The 20,829-nt window shown below is 31.9% G+C and overlaps 1 protein-coding gene and 1 non-coding gene across 3 annotated transcripts in view; both read right to left on the reverse strand.

Moving 5' to 3' along the window:
* Positions 1 to 9,481, reverse strand: part of EcR (Ecdysone receptor) — a 150,429-nt gene extending 140,948 nt beyond the window's left edge. Inside the window, exon 1 of one of the 2 annotated variants that reach the window (XM_066286974.1) lies at positions 9,234 to 9,481. The gene's annotated coding sequence lies outside the window, so the exon portion shown is untranslated. The remainder of the gene's footprint in view (positions 1 to 9,233) is intronic. The other variant, XM_066286983.1, reaches the window with a different exon arrangement.
* Positions 9,482 to 15,193: 5,712 nt separating this feature from the next.
* Positions 15,194 to 15,276, reverse strand: TRNAL-CAG (transfer RNA leucine (anticodon CAG)). Its single transcript has one exon. It is a non-coding gene; the product is annotated as a tRNA-Leu (tRNA).
* Positions 15,277 to 20,829: the final 5,553 nt, after the last annotated feature.

Below are 20,829 nucleotides of genomic sequence, written 5' to 3' on the forward strand. Positions count from 1 at the left end.
ACACCATCAATTTTGAATATTGTCACCAATCCGCGGCCATTAAACAAATTAATTTCCAGTAACCCTTATCAAAATAATAAATTGAATTTGCATGCAAATAGGGCTTAGCTAACCTCTGATAGTTAGGGCATCCGGCCGTGGCCCTTTATGCATGAAGCAATTTCGTATTTTAAACATGCATAATACTGGCATTTGCAAACAAAAGAATCTATTTCTATGTAGACAAGGCAGTTCAAATCCGCTCGTGTTTGCACGTTGCCTTTTTATTAGGTTTGCTCAATGGAAACCGAAATGGTTTGTGCTTTGAGGATGTAACTATTTGAATTCGATTCGTTTTCGAAAAACAAAGCAATAAAGTCGATGTTTTTAGCTAAAATTGTCAGAAAAAAAATCATTAAATTAGATTCAAAACTATTGGTCCTTATAGGAAAATCGAGGAGGCACTTGTGTCCTAAATCTCACATTTACCCAACTTCTAGTACCTGCAAATCATTCAATTTTTGGGTCATCGAATTATTTTCCGCAATACACAGCAAATAATTATATTCCGTAAACAATGTGAGAGAAGCAGTTTATTTTGGACCCTTTATCGGAGATAATAATTAAGGCATTGGAAGCTATTGAGGTTAATTGCATCCTCGATTAGAAATTTATTAACGCTTTCGTCTACCTTAGAGCTTATAAATAACTAGATTATCTAGACAAAGTTGTTGACCCACATTTCGATCACTTTGGCCCGTGGCAATGAAAACGAATTATTTCTGGAGCTGGAGACGTTCAAAATATGTGCGTGCGTGTGAATGATGATCAATAACGACTAGTACGTCCACAGTTCTTAAGCCACATTTGGTAGAGCTTAACATTTTGACAATGCCTCATTTCTATACAGGGTGCTTCATTTAAAGTTGTGATTGAAGATTACTCAAAAATGGTTGAAATGACATATGAATATGAAAAAAATTTTCAATTATGTTTTCCGGTAAGCAGGGGGACATGTCATGAAGTTAGTGTGACTTTTAGCCAAAACGTCATTTGAAGGTCATTTCAAGGGCACCTTTTTTTTCAAATGGCAACTCCATATTTTCTTTACAGATCCCCGTGAACCTTCAAAAAATGAATATTTTTTATTTGAACATTTTTTTTATTACACGTTTTGCTGCAGAGTTATCCTTAATTTTTGTTCAATTTTTGCGATAGTTGAAATTATTGCCCTTTTTTTTGCAATGCATATTCTGATTAAAACTTATGACAATCCTTCTATCTAATAAAAAATATATTTCTATGAAAAAAAATTAATTTAAAATCCTCATTTTAAAAACTTATGGAAGCAATGTTCAAAAGAATGTCTTTTCCGCTCCAAACACGTCTCAATCCTTACTCGAAAAGAATTGTTTACTTTGTGCAACATTTTCCTGTTGATTGACACGCATTTTCAATTCTCCTTTTCATGTCGTCTCCAATTGTTGGCACTTTTGTATAAACTTTATCTTTTCAGAAAACAGCAGGTGAAAAAATCTGGTGAGGACACATCAGGCGACCTAGGAGGCCAGTTCACTGGATCGCCCTGTTTAATCCATCGATGTGAATACATTTCATCCGGAACCTCATGAGATATTCTAGAAAAATGGGCTGGACAGCCTCATGCTGTTTTCACATTATCCGTCTAATCGCAAGTAAAACGTTTTCTAATAATTCCGGAAGATTATTACGCAAGAAATTGCGGTAGATTTTTCCATTTAAATTTCTTTCAATGAAGAAAGGTCAAATTAAGTATTTCTCAATAATACCGTACCATACATTCACTGACCATGGTCTTTGATGTTCAACTTCTCTAAGCCAGTGTGGGTTTACAGCCCTCTAAAAATTAAGATTACGGCAATTCACTGCACCATGGTTTATAAATGTGCATTGGTCCGAAAACAAAATTTCGGCTAAGAAAGTTGTATTTTGCTGTAATTGTTGCTTTTCCCAATTACAAGAATTGACTCGATGATTTCCTGATGTAAAGAAATGTGGTAAGGATGCGTTTATTCACATTCAATATTCTTTGGACGCTTGTCTTTGATATTTCTGAGTCAGCAGCAATTTGACGACAACTTACATTAGGATCGAAAGCAACAGCTGCAAGAACTGCTATTTGATTGCCTTCATGTGTTGGATTTCGGGAACGATTGCGTTTTTTTGTTTTCAACGTTTTCGTTTCTTTGAAATTTTTAATGACACTGTTGAAAGTCGTCCAACAAGGAACTCTTTCATCAGGAAATCTTTCAGCATAAAGTTCTACTGCCCGAATAACGTCTCTTCCAGCTTCTCCACAAATGAAAACCATTTCTAATTTTTCATCCAAAGTGTACCGATTCGTTATTATTATTGAATTTTGAAATGAAAAGAATAATTTTTGAACAATTTTACACAAAACAAATAGACTGATTGCCAAAAAAAGAATATCGATTTCGTGTCGACCTTCTTATAAGGTAGACTCTAACAAGAGGAAATTTTAGAATTTTTTTTATTTCATAGAAATTAATTTTTTTTCATTAGATAGAAGGATTGTTATGAGTTTTAAACAAAAAATGCATGCAAAACTTTTTAAAAAAATGCTATAATTTCGACTATTTAAAAAACTGAACAAAAATCGAGGATAACTCGGCAGCAAAAAGTCTAATAGAACTTGTTCAAATAAAGATATTCGTTTTTTGAAGGTTTGCAAAGATCTGTAAAAAAATACCCAGTTGCCTATTGATAAAAAAAAGTTACTCTTGAAATTACCTTAAAATGACGTTTTGGCTATAAGTCACTATCTTCACGACATGTCCCCCTCTTTACCGAAAAACTTTTATTTGGAACTTTTTTTTAAAACAACGTACCGGCTTTGAATAATCTTCCCTCACAGCTTTAAATGGTGCACCCTGTATAGAAAAATCTAAGATATAAGCATAGTTTAAGCACCGAAACACACTTAAAAAATGGCAAACGTAAGACTACATATCATTACAAGGAATTGAAGAAGAAAAACGATGTTTTAAATGAGTTCTTAAAGTTACCAGCCAACCTTCTTCCGTTTTCAGTTCCCATGCTAGGCATTCTTATCTTATCTTGGCGATATACAAACTCTAATCTGTACCAATCTTTTTAAACTACAATTACTAAATTTACAGTTAGTATTTAGAATTTTCTATGAAAAGTAGCCAAGGTATTAAGATTAATAACTGTAATTAAGAATTCGAACGTTCCGAGAAAAGGTGCCAAAAGAGTTCAAAGAGTTGAAACGGATGCTTCCAAGTGGTCCTTCGAAGTTAGAAATTTTAAGTGGGATTTGTTAGGTCATCAATAACTATTAAAAACTACACTCCACGTTCGAATTCTCTTATCGTGCGAGTTTCTTTATCAAGCAATTGACTTTTTACCATATTAGAAAATTACACCGTAAATATTTGTTATTACTGCAAACTGAACCACAGTTTATTGTAATCCATTATTGAAACGCCTTGATCTCATTTCCATGCCTGAAAGCACCTGTTTAACCACTCGCTGTTACACCAATTTGCCCAGTTTTTGCTTAATTTTAAGTTTCAAGATTATCGTAATAAAATAATTGAAATTGAATTATTCATTAGCCCGTTTCCAACCATTATTCTAATGGCACAAACGGGGCTACTGCGAATATCGAGAATTCTAATTAGATTCAGTTATCAAATTAATGTATTATTTAATAGATACTATTAGAAGTTTGGCTTAAGTTCATTGCCTTTGACAATAATTATTGATTTTAATAAATTTGTGTTTTTCTAACTTATTTGCATAATTGGAAAAAATTCCACTTCACAGAATTTATGCAATCGAGTTAGTTCGACTTTACCAATATTGGCAACAATGCATAGTTATTTTCCTATTTAACACAACAGAGGAAATCTATTTTCGACCTTACCCACGCTAATGACGAAACTAAAAGACGCGTCCTATTTGCTCTGTTGTGTAACTTGAAATGTTTCATTAAACTATTGGTATAACTAAATGGGAGAAATTGCCTTCCAATATACAGATATATAAAAATTCGTGGAAAAAATTTTTCGCAAAATTAAAAAAAAAATTTCTTTGAAAATAATTGGTTGAGATTTGACATTTAGCATTTCCTCTAAATTTTTGGTTTCTTTATGTGCAATTGTTTGCGAATGTAAAATCCAAAAAGTGGTCGAAGCTAAAACTAAGGTACATAATCCGGCTTTAAGACATAATAGTCATTGTAATACGTGAAATGCTCTATGAGGTTTCAATTTTTTTGAAAAAAAAATCTTACAGCTATCTCTAAGTGTCAATAGACTAAAATTCTGATAACTTAATTATATTCAAGAAAACGGTGAAATAAAGATACAGTATTAGTTAGTTTCGTAATTTTCAAAGAAATTATAGTCTAGATAAAATTGCCAGTACACTGATTTAGTGGAACGTCCGCAGGTGCATATACCTTCGGATGTACGCAGCATGTGTACGTGCCCACTTTTTTGACACATATGCCTTATGAGGCCAATAAGCAGAAACACGTGTCGCTGGGTCAGGTACACCCTTTTTACATTTCTATTTGAATGCTTCTTGCATTTTGCGCACTTGATGCTAACTTTTCCTATGCCTAAAGAAAAATGTTTTTTTGTCCAAAATATTCGTAAAATATCCATAAAATTTCGAAAGTTATTTATTTTACAGTATGTTCTGCCAAGAAAAATATAGATCGTAAAATTCAGGGTGTATACAGTTTGAAAACGAGTCTCGTTCCCTTTTTTACAATTCTTAATAATTACAAGATACATACCTCAAATTTGTGTACCACTCTAATGATAAGACATCTCAGTTGGAACTGAAGACTTTGCAATTGATGGTTGCCTTGGAATGTAAAAAGTTCGGAAAAATAACTGGGGACCTGACCCAGAAACAACTGGCAACCTGTAGATCCTCAGCATTGGCTGGAATGCCATATCACGTATACAGTTAAAAGTAGAATTCACCTTCAAATATAAATTAAATATCTCATATTGCATCTAGGAGCTCTAAAGAGAAAATACTATTAACGTTCGCACCCTATATTTATGTATCTACAAAATTATTTTAGTATTTTTTAGATGTAAAATCTAATCTAAAATTTTCTGATTAACAATTGATATTCACGGCATATCTCCTACTAATGGATAATAAAAACACTGTGGGTCTCTACATCTGAAATCTCTTTATCTGAAAGAAAATTGAACCAACAAGGCGGAAGCTTAATATGTTCGTTTGTTTGCAGCTAAACCCGATATTAAAAAAAAAAAAAACAGAATCGATATAAAAGTGCCTTACGATTGAACGAATGATGCCTCTAAGGTTATGGAAATCGAGGAAGAAAGTTTTCCGAAATCTAATAAATTCCTGCAAATGGGAATCTGTCAGAATGTTCCTGAAAATTCCCGATGCGTATGCATAACAAAATAATCAGTTATTTCTCCAGTGGTACAGACTAACTTATGGATTATACTGAGTTTTGCATATGATCGAAAAATATTCAGACTCACGTCACGACTTCAAGATAAAAATCAACAAACTGAGTACATTTAAGACTAGAATTTACAGAATAAACTATTTCTGATATCCATGTCAGGAAACGAACTTCAAGCACAAAGAATCGTTACTTGAAAATCCAACAGAGTAGTAGCTGAGTGATGTCACTGCAGGGGTCTTTGCTTTCTCAACAAACACATTACTACGAACTATCGAACGAATGTTCTATTTATAAGCGACCTGCTTATTTCATTTGCCTCAAGGCACAGTTGCATGACCGAAAGAAAACTGGGAAAATGTTCGCCATTATGCCATTATGAAACAGAATTGGCAAATTAAACAATGTTTAGAAAAGATATTGCTGTGGTGCTTTTTCATTCGATACTATACAGAATTTGAAGTTGCTGCAATATTCCAGCATATATTTCCAGAGATTTAAACCAGGAGATTTTCCAATATATCAACATAAACATGTATTGCCTGTGGACTTTATACCATAATGAGTATTAATCTCAGTAGTCGCCGTTCTCTCTGCATTTGGGTGCACACAATTGCTTAATGGCCTGCAAAAATATCCAATTCATTTCCGACATCAAATTTGGCCTGTCTAGACAGGATCCGTGATGTCTGGGTCACCATGTTATGATAAAGAAGATTATTAGAGTATGTGGGGAGGAGAAGTTATATTCCCATTACAATAACAATGTCGCAAAGGTTTGATAAAATGAAGCTTCTCCATCTCTATATTTCGCCTATCTGAATGTAAGGTTTCAGTAAATGCGTCCTTACCATAACAGCGTCTGTTTTGACTGTGTTAGCATGACTTGAGTTGGGTTAAATAGTTAACGCAACTCCTGCCGCACTAATGTGGTACGTAGGAACTCAGCATAAAGAAACCTTCCTACCTCCTAGGAAAAAGGTTAGATGTGAATTATTCATAGCATAATTATGGCCCTTGTTTAGTGTTTATCATCGCCTTTACACACCTCTAATTTTTTTGTGTGATCGAAATTGTGTTTATTTATTTCGTGTATTATTTATAGTTCTAATAAGATTAAGTAAAAGTAGTTAAACACTCTAATAACAAAAATAACATTTTAACACTTTTTCCTTCCAAAGATTGAAATATATTTTTTAGACGGATTGTCTAGCTATACATAACTAAAGAATATTTATTTATTTATTTAAAGGAACTAAACACAGTCAAATGATATGCTAATTATTTCTAAAAGGTTATGAATTTGTTTCTTGAATAATAATTTATTGTTTAAACGTAACTGGAACCTATTTAACCCTGCACAAACGTTGTCAGTATTTTTTGGATAATAGCATCCAAACATATTTATATTTGTTTTATCATCACCTTTCAACCTGATTACTACACCTATTACCTCGTATTTCTGCGTTATTTTAGAGGCTTCTATATGAGTATAGGCTTTGTTGTAGGTGTCTTAACTGGAACTTGAACGCTAAAATAGCCCAAGAAACCCGCTGCACTTCGTTGTGTGCTAATTTAATTAGAAGTAATGCGCCTTGCCTCGCACAACTCGCTTTTCCATGCTAGAAATAGCTTGAAATAGTTTCTTAGGGAACTATTTATAGATTCCCATTTAATTTTGTCTATAGCACAACGATTTGACTGCACAAGCTAATAACCTACACTTCCAGAATGCATTTCATGTGCATAATTTTTACCCAGGAGGTTGGTTGTTTTAAGCAAAGATAAGATAAAAAAATTTATGTATTGTCCCGTTACGCAGAATTTTTGTATTGGTTGTTTAAACTTGATAGAAAATGTGTATTAAAAAAATCCCTTAAAAGGCCAAAGGTGTCAGAATTCCACGCAAAAAAAAATTGAATCCGCAAGAATTTTCTCTACATCAATTTTAATTGAACTCTATTATACTTATGGAATAATTCAGCATTTTGCTGCAACAATTGTATATTTATCTATTTTGTTTTAGTTCCATGATTTCAATACACAATTATCTAATTTTGACAAATTAGGAGTCAATGACTCAACATATTGCCACACTCTAAAAAACATTTTCTTCACTAATTACTTAACAGTATAATGTACACTAAGGTGGTGAAGTACAATATTATGACTTGAATTTGACGTCTAATCCCGAAGTGCTAAGAAGTGCTAAGAAGTATAAGACGTGAAGATCGTAATAATTTTATTTTTTTATTATTAGATTTGATAAAATTAAAACAAATTTAGCTAAATTAGACATAAATTAAATTCAACATATAACACCAATCATGAACCAAATGACAATGGGGATGACCAATACACTGCCGCCCACTCCTTCAATAACTTCCTTGGTAAATGAATAATGAGCCATATAGGTGTCATTATTAAACTGTCATTGAATTTATTTAGAAATAAAGCAAGAAAATGTACTTCACAATCATACTTTACACCCAGTAACAGTGTCTTTTAAAGCCAGTAGGGCAAAAGTATTAAGAAGTTGGAAAATTAATCTAGTAAGAAGAGGCTCGAAAACGGTTTGTTAAGTCTTAGTTTGAATGGAAACCTAGAGTTTGAGAAAGGAGAAATAAAGAGAAGAAAAATAGAATTAAAAAGTGCATGGTTGGAAGAAGATGTACAACAGGTTTTTTAAGGTCAAAGGTGAAGACTGAGGAAAAATCTGATGAGCATCCCATCAAAGATAAACCAAAAAGGTTCGCCAAACTGAGTTGAAGAAAGAAGAACAAAAGGAGGTCGTGTTGAGGAAGAATCAAAGACAAGTGCCAAAAAGAAGGCAAAGAATGAAAACGGCAAACTCGAGAAAAACACAAGTGGATTACTTGAGATTGCTAACTGCTATATAACTGACTAAAGCTAAAAATTTGCATTTCCATATAAAACATCCCTAATGTTAAGCGACTTTTATATTTTCTGCTCACTGAGGTAAATACATGTATAATATATAATTTACATTACACCCTTCTTTCTTAGTTTTCGCGCAAAAATCACGGTTATTAAGTTAAATTCTTTTTGATTAGCGTGTTTAACATGTTATCTTTTTTAATTAAAAAAAAAAAAACGTGGGAAGCTCAATGCGGGGAAATGTGAAAATACTTTGAAGCTGTGGAAAATTTGTTGAAATGCAAGAAAATATAAAAAAATATGAGGAAATAGAAATAGAAAATGTATGGAAATTCAAAAAAATTGAGGAAATATTTGAAAAGTTTAGAACATGTGAAGAATATATAGCGTAAATAGCGTAACGACAGAAAGTGGCACTTGTCACTTCTTTGCTAGTTGGTATAAAAATTAGAACTTTAGGCCGTTTAGAAAAGATGTAACTCACTTGGTTGACCATTGGGCATAAAGTGGAGCTGTTTAGGTCATAAAATCAATCCAGGAGATTACCATTCTTCTATTTTGATACCACGAATTCACAATTTGGTCCCCATCATGGCGGCAATATTAAATTTGACAACAATAACATAAGTTTTGATAAAATTTGCCTCTACATATTTGTTTTGCATTTGACTTTGTAAACAAATTTTCATTTAATATTGCAACACATCCATTCAATGGTTAAATGCGTGAAAAATTCACAAGCACATCGAACTTATCGCCACAAAAGTGAAATGTCGCGACTTGCGACTTCACAGATTCAATTCTGGGACACATGCCGATAGACAATCTATAGCTAGCCGGGCGGGCGACCTAAATTTAGGCAACTTACATTACATATCACGAGTCGGCAGCATTGAATAATGTAATGTAATCCATGATCATGATGATCATCGGGCAACTTCACCTGCACTAATGCCAAACGCGGTTGCACGAACTGTCACAATCAACAATATCAACACAGAGATGTAAATAGTCAACTTTAGACGTCAAGGCCTATACACACGGTAAACATATACCCGATCAAAACTGAACTGATATTATACGAAACGACTGCATTTTTCGTGCGCACCTTGTGCGCGCCCCTGGATTGATGGAGAAGACGCGTGCGTAATGCCGTGGTCTGCCGCCGCGTTATGAAATTGAATCTGCTGTGTGCTATAAGCTGTGGGATGCCAGTCGGAATTGCTGGACAAAACTTAACCGGTGAGCCGAGATGGTTTAATAGTTAAAATATTTAATATTGATGTAAGGCTGTTCTCTTCCCGGCCTCTTCCTCCTCTTCGCTAATTTCCATTTAGGCAAAAATGTAGCTTTTTTTCCGTTACTACACAATTTTTTGCTACACTTGATATTTTTTTATAAATCCAAATGTCTGCCCAAAAGTCATTTTTTATTGTTTATTTTCATTTTCCTGTTTTAAATTTTAATGTTTATTTAATAGATGTTTTTGTTCAAATGTGAAGGATTAAGATATTGGCTCGAATAAATAGAACAGACGAGCCAAACAACCGAAACTCGTATAATGTGGACCTTTCACCGAGCCAAACTCAACGCGTTGAACCTTTTTCTAACAATGTAGGCTACATTGAGTTTTCTGAGAATATGACTGAAAATTTTTTGCACTATTTCTCGCTTGTAAAATTTCGGAATGGTCGTTTCTCTGACTTCTCACAAGTTTCACACAACTCAAGTTTGTCCGACTCCTTGGCTTATTAGACAGGTATTCCTTGAGTCAAAATAAGAAAAGAGATCCTGTAAGCACATAGAGCAGACGCTTTATGATGGAAATATTTTATTAATATAAGCACAAAATTTGTACTATAGGTTCAAGAGGAACGCGCGATACCGTAAACACTGTGTACGCTCGATGATGTAAATAGTTTTTGGCAAAAAAAAACTAAAGCCAATCATAATAGAAAACGCAAAAAATTCGCACTTATTTAAAAATTTTAATATCCCTATTGATTATAACTGTTGAAAAACCGTTGGGATGACTAGCAGTACATTTCTGAAATAGTTCCATAAGCGCTTTGTCCCTGAGGTATGACAATGAATTTGTAATCATAAACGTTCTACATATTCATGATTTAAGGATTATTTATTTTATAGGTAACAAATTTCCTTAAAAAACCACCCCTCCAAGTCATCCTCCAGAGCACCGAGGAACGAGGATGGGTCAATTTTTGTCATACCGCCCAATGTAACTCCATTAGTTTAACCCATGAACCAGAAGGTAATAAAAGTCACCAAACTATACAAACGAAAATTTCTATTTTTATCTGTCTTATGGAAGAATCCTGAAAACATATCCGCCGTTTTGAAACAGATAACATTACGAGAAGCAGTTTTAAATTTGCATATGGCTTGGAATGCAGTTAATCAGCAAATCATACAAAAATGTTAGAACAATCTCTCTCGTACCGATAATCAAGATGAAGATAATGTTTCCTTAAGCGTAATTAGGGCACAATTGCGATCCAATGATGATGCTCTTGTCAGGGCGTCATTGAATGTTTTTGATTTATTGAAAATAGTGAATACCAACATTATTTACATTCGAGATTATAATACTTTATGGAACGAAGACAAGCAGTCGAATGGTGTTAATAAAGAACAAGATAAATAGAATAAAAGAAAGTAAAAGTAAATAAGAAGATAAGAAGAGGGCAGTGAGGGCGATGAAGACATTCCCATTGTAGTTAGAAGTGTAGTGAGTGATACATAAATTATACAAGTTTTTAAACAAGCTTTAAATTGACTGAAAGCAAAGAAGTATTATACACGGATATTTTAGTTCTTCGTAAATTACGTGCGCAGGTATCGGAAGTCGATACTAAAGGCCAATTTACGCAGACTAAAATTGTAGATTATTTGTCTTCTAATTAAAAACAAAATATTTTTTCTCTTTAATAAGCAAAAAATTATTAAATAAAATTATGTTTTTAATAACAACAATATGGCTAAATTTCGGTCGAATAGAAGTTTCAAATTGTAACAAATATTCAAACAACCACCATTATTTTTCAAAAATAAATATGTTCTTTTAACCGTCGAATCTAAAACTCTGTTTAGCATTTCTGGTGTAAGCGTGTTGAATATCTCTACTACACATACTTTTAATTGTTCTTTGTTTTGAAAACTTTGAGTGTACACATTGTTTTTTATGTAACCACAGAGGAGAAAATTCAATGGAATTACACCTGGAGATCGCGCGGGTCAGAAAACGTCATTATGAGTTCCAATAAATCTTCCTGGAAACTGCCCAGTCATTTCCATAACATTGATTTATTTATTGTGTACCGTTGCTATAAATCAAAATCATAGCTGACTTATCAAAAAATGTTTTAATGGCTTATCGAGTTTCTGAGAAAAATACCTAATGTAACACAGGGCTGAAACGGAATTTTATGACATTTTTAAGAATGTTCAAGAACATTCAATATTGCTCCTATATGAAAATTAAAAAATTAACTGTTTATCTCCGAAAGTAAGGAGTAAAGTTAACAAAAAAATTGACAACACTGCTAAGAAGCGTTTCAAAAAAGTGTTTTGATAATGTAAAAATTTCATTCCTCTAACTGTATCCATATAAGAGTTATGTTCATAAAAAGAAAACCGCTAAATTCGTTTTTTTTTCGGATACCTTCATAACTTTTTGAAATTTAGCCGATATAAACAACACATTATTATTTATTTATTTTAAATTGCGCAAAATTTTCCTAATTTAAGCGATTTGGATCTATTATCCTTTTCACGATCCCTATATTATTCATCCTGATCGAGGAAAGACAGTATATGCATTAAACGTTTATTTAGTAAATCGTTTATTATTTAAATCATGTTCGCTAATGTAGACATTTCAATAATGCGAACCACACTTGATTTGAATTGGTTTGCATTATCGAGCATCTGCTGTATCCAAAATCGCTTCAATTCCGAAGTACAGAGTGTTGGAGTTTAGAAAAAATCTTTTTTTTTTTAATTGGGGATTGGGAGTTCGGAAAGACGAACACAGCGAATACAACGAACGTGCTCAGTGTACCGAATTGTTGTTATTGTTCATTCTATTTGTTCCTGAGCACTAGAAACATTAGATTTTAATTAACGGGCAGGCAAAATTAATTGAAAATCATGAAGATATTTTCTACTTACAAACCAGAAAACCCATTTTTTATGGTTTCTGTTTATATCTTATCATTTCTATGAAAATTAATCTTCGATAAAGTTCATTTTTTATTATATTATCAAATTATCATGCCCTTGTAGCAGTTCAGAGCAACTCAGCATGTTAGTTATATGAATGATAATAAAATATTATTAAATTAAATATATCTGCCTGAATTTAAAGCCAGTAACTGAAATTCACTTTCGATGGTCTATTAAAGCATTTCCCAGCTCAAAGTAGGTCAAAGTTCCGTACGGAAAAATGGAGAGAAGGTTGTTTTTCCTAGAGAATAGATGTTGAAAATTGACCTGACTCGAGTCCTTTGGCTATAGTATGACCATTAAGATTTAACAGAAGATAGTACCTGATATCAGATGTCTAGAGGGCATTAAATTTTGCCCTAGGGACTAGAAACTAATTAATCAACACCCATTTTCTTCGCGTGGTTAGCGCCGGCACGTTCTTCTGGTATTACTAAGGTGGAGATTAAGCTAAGTAGAAGTGTCAAAATATGTTGTAAATCTCTGTCATATTTAAACATATAGAATTGGGCAACCAAAATAGTCAACTATGCTTTTTTTTAGTATTCTCTTCATTGACATTCCGACAGTGTTTGAAGTTAAGTGAATTATACGTTAGACGAAGGGAGTGTTCTTTAGGATTCCTACCTCTTCACAAAACATACACCAAAGAATCTATTTACTTTGAATTGTAGAGTTGGTCAGTACAAGGATAAATAATTGACAGGGATGGATACGAAAGATATAATCTAGTAACATAACATTGATAGATTTTCTGCTTTGCTCTCTCAACTGCAAATATAATCTCTGTTTTATATTATATTGTGTGTATGTTGCAATATCTTCTTCTATATACAGGGTGATTCTTAACCTATGTGCATAAAGTTCGGAAATTTAGCTGAAGAAAAATAATGGTTAATAATGAAAAAAAAATGTAGTGAAACATTTTTAATTTCGAAGATACTTGTTTGTTTCAAATAAAAATAAAGGTACCTGAATATTATAAAATTGAAAATGCATTTAATTTATCATAGCCACAGTTCGAAGTTATTTCCATGCTTTTTAGATACTCGATTGCGCTGAGCAACAAAAATTTATCATGAATGAATCTGAACAGTTATTATGATAAATTAAATACATTTTCAATTTAGTGAAATTAAAATTTTTTAAATTCTATTTGAAATAAATTAGTATATGTGAAACTAAACATATTTTACTACTGTTTTTTACTGTTAATCATTATTTCTCCTCAACTATAATTTGCCAAGCTAATGAGTATAGGTTAAGAACCACCTCATATATAATTTCTCTCCCAAATATTTTTGTCTGCTGTCTTCATGTTGGAAGATTACATGTATACAAACAGTTGCAAAACGGCGCAAACAACATAAAAAAAAATGTTTATCTTTAAGTCTAGTCTTAATCTTTTTAAAATGATTCAACGTTTTTACTTAACAGATTCCATATTGAGCATATCTGGCGAAAAAAACAGGAATTGTTAAAACACCAACAAATAATTTATCATACACATAATATACGCCATATCGATATGGTTGATCAATTTGATAATTTGTAGCTGAATATCATAGAAAGCATTAATTTTTGTATATGTCATAGAAATAATTTGTTAAAGTAGCCAGCACCTCAATAATTTGAAGGTAATGTTACTGCTGAGAATTCTGGTATATCTATAAAGTTTGTTTACTAAAAATTATTATAAAAAGTTTTAAACAAACTCACCATATGACTCATTTGACGCATTCTAGTTTATTCATTTGAAAATAATATACAAAGCCGGAAGAGTAAAATTTGTAGCTCAATAATATATATTAATTATATTTACATTTTGTGTATTAAACCAATCATTACACCAATTTTAATAATTTAAATCTTTACTATTCATATTAATGCTTTACATCATGAGGAAATTTTCCTTCACCATAATATCGGGAATTTGATTACTGACTTCTAATTTCTACATATGTAAATAATTATTATAATTACAAGCAAATGAATATTCCCAATCTATTATCATTGATCATGAAAAGTAATTACACCATTCAAGAATCCTTAGGAATATCCTATTTTAAATTAAATATCTATAAACTCATTTGTTTAAATCTCTTAATTTCTTAACTTTTGCCACACTTCTAACTGGACGAAAATTAAAATCTAATAAACTAAAACTAAAACAACCCCTATTGAAAACTTTCTCCGTTTAAGAGCAACATATGGTGCATATTTAATGAAATGATTAGAGCTGATTTTATGTATATGAGATATAAGATCAGCACAAGATATGAAAATTAATTCCATACAGAATTTAAATTACAAGATGTTTTGAAAACGTTACAATTCATATTCGTCTTTCTGTACTTGATAAATGCTTTATATATACCTATTTTGATTTTAAAATTATCGTTAGCTACCTATTGTATGTGAGATCTATATATATCTCTTGCTAGGCACTTATCTTCAGGTCGTACGATTGAATAAAAATATAGGGAAACTCTAAAAACATGTATTTAGTTAGGTATTTTTGAAATCTCAGAAGTTACGTAAAATAGTATAAAACTGCATTAGAAAAAAAATGCAAAAATAACTTGTCAGAAGTGGGATTCGAACCCACGCCCACAGAGTGGACTGCGACCTGAACGCAGCGCCTTAGACCGCTCGGCCATCCTGACTATGATGCCTCAGGCACTGAGCACAAACCTAATCTAAGCCCTGTCGTCCATTATAAGCTAGAAATGTGGTTTTCCTTAAATTATCAATATCTTAAAAAATAACGCAGCAATTAACATTCTGTAAAAGTTACTACTTGAAAGATACTATATTAGCCCCATGACTGGAAATAAAATTATTAGTCTTTTTCAACGAAGAAAATGTTCTTAAAAAATGTTACTATTGACCATCGATTATACACAAGGAAGGTTCAATACTGGCATTTTTAGCTTCCTCCATACACATTATTCAAAATCCCCAGAATCGGTGATGCAGTCAAGGTCAGAACTTTGATCGAAAAATTACCTATCTAAACCACAGCAAATTGTTTAACAAATATTATTATTATCATTGCGAAACCAACAATTCTTCACTTACAAAATAAAACTGTACTTAAATAGCTAAATTAACATGCGTTCCTATACCTTTTACCCAAGTACATAAGCAGGTCCATACTGGTAATATAATCTCATGTCTGTGTGTAACAAAATTACTTTCGTATTACTTTTGTATTTTGCAACCCAAAAGTGTTTATATATCCGGTTGAATTATAGAGATGGAGAATAAGGAAGCAATTATTTATGAAAACTAGAACAATATGAGTTCAAGTGTAGTATATATATGTTTTCTTTGGAAACATAATTTTTTAAATACAGGATGTTTTTTAATGGATGTTAAAAAAATTAAATGGATGAATTATAAGCTTATTTTAAAGTAAAAACTTTATAACAGATATGTCCTAAATTGTTTCCATTTTGATTTACAGAGTGGTGAAGTTGAATTTTTTTTTTAACTTTCTCTGTTACTTCTAAATATAATTAACTCAAAATTGGTAGTAACAATCATTTTAGCATTACGAATAAACAGAAATAACAAGCATTTAATATACTCTACAGAGCGTTACTTTTTTCGTGGTCGCTCTAAATATTTTACATCAGAACTTTTTTATGTCATTTTCAGATTTTATTCATTAACTTCATTTAAGTTTTTATGTTTTTTATAAATTTTTTTGCCTGTTCAGTTTTTTTACTAAAAATAACATTTTAAGAGATATGTGCAAAAATATTTAACCATGTTGGGCTCTATTGATCTACTTCTACACAAGTGAACCCTGAAGAAGAGTGAAGGAATAGAACTGTAAATGCTTGCTAAACTATTAGAACTACACCTGGAATTTTTCATAGAGTCCGCCATTCCATGAGAAAAAAGGTAGAATCTTTTATTTGGTAGGAGGAGGATATTTTTGGTAATTATTTTCAATATTAAATTTTGCAAATACCTCTTAAACTATTGTTCCTAATAAAAAAAAAACTGAAAAGGTAAACAAGTTAATAAAAGGCATAAGAGATTAAATGAACTTAATAAATAAAATCTAATAATGTTTTAAAAAAAGTAGTGATTTAAAATATTGGGAACGACCACGAAAAAAATAATATCCTGTAGAGTAGTTTAAAAAAATGTAATTTCAGTTTGTAGTGTTAAAATGATCGTTACTACCAATTTTAAGTTATCCTTACAAATGACAGAAAAATTTGTGAAAGTCGAAAAAAAATTAAACTTCAACATCCTGTAAATCAAAATGGTAGAAATTGAAGAGATGCCTGTATGTAAAGTTTTTATCTGAAAATAAAATCGTGATTCATCTATTTACTTTTTTACGATCCATTAAGAGATACTCTGTATTGAAAACCTTAGCTATTTGGACCTTTTTCTCAATAATACCATTATTATATTAACTAGTATATTAATGGAGCATGTTATTTCTTATCAGAAGATTCCACACAAACAGGTTTATTAATGTTGATGGGTTCCAGAGTACAGTGGCGAATCAAGGGGTTACATAAATCTCGCTTATTTGGTATAAATTATTTAAGAGATGCGTGCTTGTTTCTCTCTATAAACATTATTAACCACAGTGACGTAGACAATGTGTTTTGACTTGTAAATTCGATTCATCTTCGGGTAAACATTAATTGAAACTTTTTGCGGTTTTAACGATTTATTATACTTAGAGACTTACAATAATCTTCAAGGAAGAACCAGAAATTGAGCTTAAATTTCTTAATATTCGCCACTCCGTCACTGGAATTGGACCGAAGCACTTTCTCTTGTGATATAATAAATGAGCCTTGCTACTAGTTAGCATAATAGTCTATACCTATGGTCCGACCGGTCGAATGTCCTTAATTCAACGGTAACAGTGGCAGCAAATTGGGTCGAAAGAAATAATATTCATATTGCGTAGGGTCAGTTCAAGTAGAAAAAGATGAGTAATTGAGGAAATACATGTGTGATCTCTTGGTTTACAGAAATGTGCAGTTGAGTGCACACGCACGAATTCGTTTTAATTGAGCAAATCAAGGACACGGATATCACAATTTTCAAGTGAAAATTAATTAATAAACCAAATGAAAGAAGAAAATTGCAAAATTCTGAATCTAAAAATTCGATTTAATATGGAATTTTGCGTTTAAACACAATAAATACCTAAACTATGTACAGGGTTATATATAATATAATTTAACCTTCAGCAAAGACTATAGGGCTTACTTGAAAAAAAAAATGTTAGAAATACTAATATTCCTAACTAAGTTTTTCTAAGAAAACTTAATGTAAAAAAAAGTTATGGAAAATATAAAATTTTCATAACGATATTTTTTACCGTAATATCCTTTATATTGTTCAAAAATAAAACATAGCTGATTTTTTTTGACAAATAAAGTTTTTTGAATGGAAACTGGCGACTAAACGATCTTTATTTCATAACAAGGTACAGAATGTAAACATGCAACTCCATTTCATAAATCAGTTAATTAATGAAACTGGCCACGACAATGACCTAGAGACACCGGACAGTGAATATTCTCAAGTTTATGCCAATTGCCCAGAAGTTTCCCTATGAGGTTTCAATTCAACTACCATATGACGTTCGCTTTATAATTTCGTATATAGCGTGACTGAAAATTGAGTTTCATAATTTAAGCAACCTTATGACTAAAAATGCGGCAAAAAGTTTTGTTTTTGAGATTCAGAGTCAAAATTTAAAATTTTACTTTGCAATCTTACTTTTTTAGAAATATCGGTAAGTGGCTAAGCGAGAATCCATAGGCTGCAATTTTATTTTTTTAATCATCCTTTCATTTTTTGACGTGACGATTCCTGACTTCTTTATATCTTGGCAACAAAGCATTTGCAAACGTATATTTACAGGAGCAATTTGTCTCATTTTTTCGAAAATTATGCTGTGAAAATTCTGTAACTTAAAAAGTCGCCATGGATAAGGGGGTCATACAGGTAAAAAGAGATTAGCCCAATTAGTTCTAATGTATGTCTAAATAATTTTTTTTAAATAGTTCAAAATTGAACTACCTTTTTCTCGCATACTTTAAGAGAAATAAAAGAAGCATTAAAAGTATGACATACTGGATCTCGAGAGTGAAGCGTATGCCGACCTATGCAGTGTGTCCATTTAGCAGCCCCTCGGACTTCTACGAGTTCATTTGTGATTTTGCAAAAAAAAAACAATTATGGGGATGTACCATATATGAGGCTAATGAAGGTAAATTTTAAAATTAATGACAATCCTACAGGGTGTCTCACAAAATCGATGCGGTATAAAGAATAACTTTTTCATATGCGACCATCTGCATTTCTTCACTTGATACAATTTTCTCTTGATCCTGTGTGAATTACTAGTTTTCGTTTCCCTGGGATGCAGTGAGTCAAAGCTAGGGCGTCTCAAAATAATTTGGGACATTTGCGATGTCTTATAAAAAAATTTACTTCGTACTTAGCTGAAGTTAAATTCTGGCAATTTTAGGATGGATTCTCACATAAGATCACCTTAACAAGCACAAACACTCATTTAACCAAAATACATACAGGGCATTCACAATAACAACGTTAACTTTCACCTTTTCAACTTGAATTTTTTTCAAATTATCAAATAGGATGGTATGTTTTTTTATGACGTGGGACGAGATAAAATTCAATATTCTTTATTTTGGTAGAAAATAATGTCTATTTATCTTAAATATTAATGGAATTACTAATTATTTCCGAAAAACCAGCATTCATGGTTAAGTGTCTGAGTGCTAATCATGCGTTGTCATGATTTAGATGTTTTTTTTTTATAAATTTTGACAGTTCATATACGTTTTTCTGTTCAAGTTTCTATCATAACTTAAAACAAAAAGACATCGAAACCATGGCACTCATGCTTAACAGTCAGGCACTTCGCTATGAATGTAAGTTTTTTCCGAAATGAATTATTAATTCCATTAACAATTAAGATAAATATGACATTATTTTATACAAAAATGAAGATATTTGAATTTCCTTTCTTTTAACGTCATAAAAAGCACACCATTCTATTTGAAAAAATCGAGAAAGTTGAATTTGAAAAGGTGAGAATTAAAGTTGTTATTGTGAACACCCTGTGTGCATTGTTGGCTAAATGAGCACCCGCACCTGTTAAAATGTTCTTAGACATATGAGAATCCATCCTAAAATTATCAAAATCGAATTTAAGCTAACTGTGATATTAAATTTTATGAGGCATTACAAATATCAAAAATTTCTTTTAAAACGTTATTGCTTCCAGGCATTGCATTCCTGGATTTAAAAAAAAATCGAGGAACTAACACAGAATCCACAGCGGATTCTATCACATGAAACTAATATAGGTGATTCATGAGATAGAATCCTCCAATTTAAAAAAATTACACTTTATAACGTCGCACTTTTTTAGGACACCTTGTAGGATGATCATCGAATTTAAAATTTATTTTCATTAGTCCCATATACATCCCCATAATTGATTTTTTTAATGAAATCACAGCTAAACTCATAGGCGTCCGAGAGGCTGTTAAATGGACACCTTGTATTTAAATGAACTTTTTACCATATTTTTTGTTGTCGAATATACTATACAATCTAATTTTGAGTTGCAAACAGGAGCATTATGTGAAATTAGATATTCATATATTCACGCTGATTCAGAAAACGAAATCAGACAATAATCGTACATTTTAAGTAGGAGCTTTGTTACAGTAACAATGATGAGTTCGTTAACTCTAACAATCATGGAGACATCAGCTCATTTTGTGCGGTTGAGTTCTATTCATAAGAAGACAAATTGCAATTGAAATATAACTCTATTACTGACTATTTATAGTTCATATTATAAGCTCTAAACGGTGTTTAAACAAATCTGGCCTTCAAGTATCTTATCGGCCGTTTCCGAGACAGTCTCACCTAATCAGAAAATTACTGAAGAATCAGATTGAGTAATTTATCGTGTTAATTAATTGTGAAACCGGTCTTTCTCTAATCTTTCAGAAAGGCCGGTTTCTATGAAAAATCGGCGACGTTTTGGGTACGTTCTAGGAACTAATTTCAGTACGGCTATTGAGCTAAAATTCGCATTTAAACCGAAGAGTATTGAAGAAGCCAATTGGGCCCATCGGTACCAATTTTTCGTGGAATTTGTTGTGAAACTGGTCGTTCTTTAGTTT

Source organism: Euwallacea fornicatus, chromosome 1 (assembly GCF_040115645.1).
Source record: "Euwallacea fornicatus isolate EFF26 chromosome 1, ASM4011564v1, whole genome shotgun sequence".
NCBI classification, from domain to species: Eukaryota; Metazoa; Arthropoda; class Insecta; order Coleoptera; family Curculionidae; genus Euwallacea; species Euwallacea fornicatus.